The 7,934-nt window shown below is 41.4% G+C and overlaps 1 pseudogene; it reads left to right on the top strand.

Moving 5' to 3' along the window:
• Positions 1–4,938: 4,938 nt before the first annotated feature.
• Positions 4,939–6,608, top strand: LOC149208559 (protein TRANSPORT INHIBITOR RESPONSE 1 pseudogene; annotated as a pseudogene).
• The last annotated feature ends 1,326 nt before the right edge of the window (positions 6,609–7,934 follow it).

The following is a 7,934-nucleotide window of genomic DNA, read 5'->3' as shown; positions in this document are numbered from 1 at the left end:
GCATATTCCACGACGATTAAACACGTTATCTGATGCATTGGCTAATCATGTATTAGACAGACATTTGCATAACATGTAATCAAAATATCATACAAGAAGCATGTAAAGCACAATAATAGACCATAGGAATATGTATATATATATATATATATATATATATCATGTGGCACACCAAGGCGCTCAAAAAAAAGTGTACAAGTCCAAATAGAGTCTGTGTTCTCCGTACATCTGAGACACATGTCTCTCAAAATTCACTAGCAGGAAATAAAAACCTAGGTGTCTACTGCGGTGGGTTGTGCTCCCTATAGTACACCACCGCTTGTGTCACCCGCCTCAACAGGTAGTGCATCCTGGGTTCCACTCCTACTGTGTGGATCTGGGACGCTCTGGGGACCTCCTCAATCCCCATGTAATCTGGAATCCCTGCTAACAGGCCCTCAAGGTTCTAAATCACTGTCTCCATCGTATCATCAGTTGGAGGAGCCAAGGCTAGTGCTGCAACGCCCTATGCATCCCTCCGCGCCTCTGGAGCCAGTCCGACGGGTCTCATTGGTCCTACATCTGCATACCATAGCGTTCGTCATTAGGACATATACACGAAAAAATGAAAAAACATCATAAAAATAAAAATGAAAAAATGTGTGATCAAGTGTCTCACCATCGTCATCCCACTGCTCTCCAGCGGGTAGGTGCATGTTAGGGTTGCCACGGAAGTCCATGCCTTCGTATGGCCAATCCTTCACGAAGATCGTCTGGTGCTCCAGCCACGCTCGGAACAATGTCCCCCACGCCACTAGTTGTCCGCCACCTCCTCGTGGCATGACATGAGCCCATCGTGTGGTCCTGGTCTCACGTGGCCTGGGTAAATCGAAACCCATGTCCTGTAACTGCAGTACCGAGACCCGCGCCAGCATGAGCGAGACTAAGATGGATCCATAACCAAACTGCTTCTTCTCTCCTCGACGGCAGTTGGTGAGTTGCCTCTTCATGTTTGTTGTCACCGCCTCTGCCTAGTTAAACATGGTGGGATTGAGAAACTCGAGAGCCAACCAGAGATGGGTCTTTGAAGCCTCATGTTGGGCTTGGGAGCCCACTGCCCGTGTCACCATGAAAAGCATAGCACAAAGGACTATGTCGTCCACTATTGGGATTGCCACCTTCCCACTCCTTGTCTTGCATGCCCGTGGGAACGCTTGAGCCATCAAAATATCTAAGGAATCACCCCCATGTCGCTGCCCCTCCAGAATGGGTCTCTCACCTTGACGGGACAACCCAGTCAAAAAAATATGTCTGTGGTGTCAAACTCAATATCTCGGCCTCGGATGATAAATTTCCCATCTGTAGGATTCCAGGCTCGGATGAGTAGCTCCAGTAAATCAGGTTGTGACCACAGGTGTGGAATTAGGAAGAATTTGAGCAATCTGCATGCCCGTAATGCATTTCGGCACCCCACATCGGAAAAAGCTTCTATATCATTGTTATCATGCGTGCGTTCTTACCAGACGAATGCCATTATAACCTACATGACAAAAAAATTGAATTAGCGCTTCGGTTATCAAATTTCAACATGGAATTTTCATAGAAACATATGTTTGTGTCGTCATCGCGTCTGTTTTTTAAACAGACGCGATGGCGCGAGGTCGCTAATTCAAATTTTTCGCGGTCATCGTGGAAGCACACCACTTTCCTACAATGATCGGAGCGCGCCATGTGTAAATTTTCGGTCATCGCAGACCCAATAGGGTATACCCGCGATGACCGAGCGGCGGAGCCCGGTTTGAAAATCCACCTAAACTTACACATGGAATGTCCAAACGCATGAAAAAAGTATTAAATTAAAGCGCAAGACAACATGTGTCTACCTGGAACCAGTTTCAGGATGAATGATGCATGGACAGGGCTGAATTCAGCTCGCCAACTTCAGTGCTCCAAGTTGCTCCACGATGAATTGAATAGTGCTACGGTAAAAATGAATGAGTTAATCCCTTTCTATAGTAATTTTTGCAAATTTAAAAAATACATTTTATAAATGTGGGTTTTTTCTCATTATTTTGCCACATGAATAGTCAAAATATGGTTTTTACCTATGTCTTTATGTATATTGTTTATTTTATCTCGAATGGGTTTACGTGTGACGTGTTTTTGTGCAGAGCTTCAGGTAGTGGAATTATGCCAGCTTCGTGAGCACTTGATCCATAAAGTCGTCTTTAAGCTCTTTTCCGACTTGAAAAATGAAAAGATAGTGGAGTTGTTCCTCTTGACTCATTAAGAGAAGTAAGGGGCGGTCGACTTTAAGCTCTTTTCCGACCGTGTAAAAACGAAAAGATTGCCGGGCCTTTGTCGTTTTAAGCTCATTATCGGTTATGAAATGACGTGATTCCAACTGCTTTTCTACTTTTTTGGGTCGAAGTCACTAGTTACGAAAAGTATTCCTCGATCGTAATGGTCGGGTGGTTCTCTCGAGTATTGTTTTATACTTTTTCGGGCTCAAGAGACACAAATCTATGAAAAAGGACCCCCCTGGAGTTTTCTTTTCTATGTCTTTTTCAAACTCTCTAAACATGAAAAAGACTCAGAGTTTTACCTATGTCGGACTCATTAAACCTGACAACATTGGACTCATCACCATGACGAGACTCGAGCCTCTCCTTCCTGGTGCTCGTTAAACTATTACTAGGTTGGACTCAACAGCAGGTTTATCATTGATTGTCTATGGCAGCTAGTCACTCTTGAACATCGACACCTTGCTTCTTGTCAGGTTGGGACATCCATCCATCATCATTTGGCCTTCCACGGGTTTGGGTTATCATTCTAGCCTCATTCCGTTTGATACATGTCGTCTCCATTGAGCCTTTGATCCCTTGGTATCTGAATGTTGCCGCCCTCCGGAGTCATGTCGCCGACATGTTCAAGAGTATAATCCTTCTGCAGTTTACACCCTCACCTTCTCCTTTGATACTCTGTTTTACCATTTGCCTCTTATTCCTTATCTTGTGTCGTTGATGGAGGAAACATTATGGCCCTCCTGCGACAGTTCGCTTCCTGTCGACATCAGCTCATTGTCCAGGAGATTGATCTAGAGATCCCCTTTGGTACCTTAGAGCTTGCATGCCTCAATGGCAAGTTCTTCACACCTAACGATCGACTTTCATCATTGGTCATCGATTGGGTGATTCCACGAGTGTTCGACTCCAGCTCCTTCTTCACACTTCGTGGATTGTGCTAGATAATACCTTAAGAACCATTAGCATTATTGGTGGTTTCTCTCGCGCTTGTTAACGGTTTTCATCATTGACCGGTAATCAAGCGATGTTCTATCATGCTCGACCTCAGCACATCTATTCGCATGCTAGAATTTGTACTATGATTGGATGGGTTCAAGACCCCGAACTCAGATTACACATTTTTGAGCTACGTGAATTGGTTTATGATTACATGACTCACTAATGGATGGTTGTGACCATACCTGAGTCTTCTTGGATGGCTATGACCATACCTTTATCATCATCATGGTCTCATTAGCTGGATGGCTGCGTCCATACCACAGACATAGTTCATATGTTTTTTGGATGGCTGCGCCCATGCCTAGACTACATGTACTTCATTATCCGAGATATTAGTTGTACTTGCATGCAGGTTCTTCTAGATGGTGTTCCAGTTCAGTCAGTTTCGTAGAGAATTTCACCCCTCCCTCTCTCTCGGGCTTCATAATTTAGGGGGCATCTGTTACACAGTAATTTGTCACTGTCTTCACTCCAGTCTTCCTACTGTGTCATGTGTCCAAGTCATACATTCTCATGTTAGACAAATGCTCTCTGATGTTGCCAAATGACCCACTTTTCCAAAGGTTTCTGCCTCATCGCGTCTGTTGGCTAAACAAACGCGATGAAGGGCACTCCAAAAAAGCCCGTAAGCGCTACCATCGTGGAAGTACACTTGATTCCCGCGATGGTCCGATTTTATGTGCCAGCGCGACTGTCACTTGCAATGTTCCGCGATGACCTGACTAGCTATGTTATTCAATAGCGATGTCATAGCGGAAGGCCAGTTATGTGCCCGTGATGATCTAGATTGGGCAAATTTGTTCCAACAGTCGGCCTTCTAGATGACTCCAGACCTGGTTGTTGGCCTATTTTATGTCGCCCTCCTTTCTCTGGCATGGTTGTTTAGTCATTTTTGCTACCTTCCTTGGAGATAAGCTCATCTTCCCACCTTTCATGGAGACTCCTTCTCCTATTTAAACTCTCACCATTGCTATGTGCTACTAGTTTTGGAGTTCTTATTCTTTGGAGTGGTTGCTGATAGTGTTGTTAGTATTTGTGAGTTTGCTAGATAGCTGGCGTGAGTGTGAAAAGTGTGGGATTGTTGATAGCTTGAGGAAGGTTGTGAAGTGCCCTTAATCTTGTGTAAAACTTGTAAGTGAGAGAGAATTGTATGTTGGGAGATCCATCTTCAAAGAGTGAATGCTTGAGGAACATGCTGGATGGATCCCTTCTGAGCAGGCTTGTGATGTCAAGACTTTGGTTGTAAGCTTACTCTTATTTCATAATTAATGCAATCAATGATGTTTTCCTATGTCTTGTATGTAATGTACTTGATAGCTCATGACTTCTTGACTTTGTGAGTAAATAGATCATTGTTGTTCCGGTTACATGCTTTGTTGTATTTCCTTTGCATTGTTTCAGGTTGATTACTCATTAGGAGAAGGAAGCGGAAGCTGGAGCAGTGCAACGGAACTCCATCGACCACCGGTTGAGGTAGGCCTCCAACTATGTCTGTTTAAGGAAAGCTATTGTTGATTTTCCCTTGTTTGTGACTAGACCCACTCTAGGGCTAGAGGGGTTGCCTCTGTCCGCAAAGGGAACACTTTCCTGCATCACAAAGATGAATGGAACTATAAACCTTTGAATGAAGGCCAACAGTGCGAAAGGGGTTAGAATGAATAAGAAGAGAGGGGATTCTTCATCTTCATTCCCAAATGAGGTGTTGGAGCATGTGTTGTTTTTGAATTTGATCAAGGATAGGTGCATGGTTTTGTTGGTATGTAAGGCCTAGAGTTACTAGAAGGTCTTCAATGGAAACTATTATTCCATCTCGTCGGTGATCTTGATGAGGTACTTCCACAAGATAACAAGCATAACTCTTAAGGGGAATCCACACTTCTTGAATTTCAACCTCATTCCTCTCCACCAGGGGGGCGGAAATTCACCCCTTGTTCCTAGTCACGTGTAGAGCCTATACATGGCTTTGGGAGCTCAGGATTAAGAGCATGATTGTCATGGATGAAAGCCTTGATCTCATAATGCATTCCTTCCTCAATTTCCATGCTCTCTCGCTCACAAATTGTGAAGGCTTAAACACTGATAGCCTAACAATCATCGCAACCCATTGCAGGAACATGCAAAAGTTGGACCTACATGAGAGTGAGGTGGATGATCAAGGTGATTATTGGCTAAGCTATTTTCTAAAAAGATGTGTTTCTCTACTTTCAGTGAATTTTACTTGTCTACAAAGTGAGGTGAATTTTGATGCCCTTGAGAGGCTTGTGGCTAGATGTACTTCTCTAAGGAGTTTGAAACTAAATAAAACTCTTTCTTTAGAACAATTGAAGTGACTTCTTGTAATAGCTCCTTAGCTGATGGAGTTGGGTACATGTTCATTTTTTCAAGAGTTCAATTGGTGGAAATTTATATATTTGGAAGAATCTTTTAACAACTATAAGGAACTTAGAACTTTGTTAGGGATGTGGAAAGTAAAACCTATGTATCTTCCTGCCTTGTATTATGTGTGCTCAAACTTGACATTTTTTTAATTCAAGCTATGCTAATATCCGAAGTATGGAGTGGGTCTGGATTGCTTTTAATTTTCATCACCTATTACGGATTTGGGTTCTTGATATTGCTAGAGACAAGGGCTTGGAAATTGTATCATCAAGTTGTAAAAACTTAAGAGAATTATAGGTTTTTCCAATGGATCCATTTGGCTAGGATCGAGTTAGTGTCATAGAAAAAGGAATCCTTGCAATATCTCAAGGATGTCCTAATCATAATTATGTTTTGTATTTCTGTAGGAAAATGAAAAATGCAACAATTATTGTAGTGGCTCAAAATTTCCCCAAGTTAACACATTTCTACCTTTATATCATGAATCCATACCAGTCAGATCATTTGACAAATGAATCTATGGATGAGGCTTTTGGAGCAATTATAAACAATTGTAAGGGTTTAAGATGATTAGGAATATCAGGATTTCTTACTGGTAAGGATTTTGATTACATTAGTATTTATGAAAATAATTTATTAACCTTGTTTGTGGCCTTTGCTGGAAGTAGTGATTTGGGCATGGAATGTGTATTGCAAGGATGTCCAAAGCTTCAAAAGCTTGATATAAGAGATAGTCCATCTAGAAATGTTTCCCTCCTTCCAGGTCTTGAATGCTATGAAGCCATGCATTCATTATGGATGTCTTCCTGCAAGGTTACAATGAGTAGTTGTAGGTACCTTGCTCAGAACAAGCCCAATATTAATGTGCAGATAATAAAGGAAAACAATGAAGATGAAAATGACATAGACAATTTGTTTTTGCATCAAACTAATGAACTTTTCTAATGCAAGTATTTCATTATGGATATCTTCATTAATCCCTTCATATTCCACACGAGACTCTTCATTTTACAACCATCATAGGTGGGATTCAAGGATATATTATTGTTCTACTTGAAGGTGAGGGATTAGTGGGCCATGAATAAATTTCCAATTGATACTACTATAGAAAAGATAAAATCATCAATTAAGGATGGGAAGTTTGAAAAGAAGTCATCAGATGTTTTTTATGGCAATGGAAACAATGGAAATTGTATGTAGGAGGTATATGGTGTTTTTTGGGTAATATGCTTAAAATTTACTAGCATTTCACGTCCATGTAAATCATTCTCCTTAAGTTGACCAGTGAGAGTTGGCATACTTCAAGAATCATACTCTTGATACTTTATCTGTTTGAAAGCCAGATCAAGCATGTTGGAGATTTATATTCTACCTTTCTAGCTATGCATTTGGAAGCTAGGGATTCCCATGATGATTGCGCTATCTTCACTAACTATCTTGAAGTGTACTTCTAGATGCAACAAAACATCACCCTTGATGCCAAGGTAATTTCTTGGTTGAACTTGTTGGGACGGGGTCCATTGGGTAAATTTTGTTAAAATATTGCAAGTGTCCTTATTTTGAGGAGCAGAGCGTGCAGGTCAAATAGGAGTTAAGGGGTTTTAGGAAGGTCAAAACCCTTTACATTTTGGTATTTTTTTTAGATTCGCCCATGGCTTGTGGACCATGGTATTGTAATAGAAAAGAGTATAAAAAGGTTCCTTAGCGATTCTAATGGAATCAATCACTTGATGGATGAGATTTTTCTAAGTCTGTAATTGTATATCTTTCTGTATTCAAGCGTAGGGGAAGGCTCCTGTAGCTGATTGCGTGGAGAACTTGGTAAGTCTACAGCTGAGTGTGTGGGCCCCTACAGTTGTGTGCATAGGGTCTGGAAAGTTTGTATAAGGAAGATCTGAAGTAATAAAATATATTTGAAGGAATTTTCTGTCTATTTTTATGCACTTGTGTATTTTCTGTATTTACGTTAAACCGAATGAAATTTATCTGTATTTTATCTTAAGTGCTCTGCGAAGATCTGGATCCACTATTATATGTTATTTTATGCATGATTTGGTGTTTACATAAAGTTTATAACTCTCTTTAACTAAAAAATCACTTAAGTTCATGAATAAGGGCTCGCGAAGGTTGGATCAAATCTGAAGCTACAAAAAAACAACCTAACCACATTAGATAGCCTTCTGGATGCAGAAGCCTAGTTCTAGGATCCCCCAATACTGCCTTCGGTGAGACTAGAACCTGCACTACGCAGGTGGTTGCTGAAAGGGCCGG

The sequence above is a fragment of the Pinus tabuliformis genome, chromosome 1_2, assembly GCF_031772625.1.
Source record: "Pinus tabuliformis cultivar Carrire ecotype Pingquan chromosome 1_2, CPIR1, whole genome shotgun sequence".
NCBI classification, from domain to species: domain Eukaryota; kingdom Viridiplantae; phylum Streptophyta; class Pinopsida; order Pinales; family Pinaceae; genus Pinus; species Pinus tabuliformis.
Note: the sequence above shows the minus strand (reverse complement) of the source record. Positions and strands in the feature narration are given on the sequence as shown.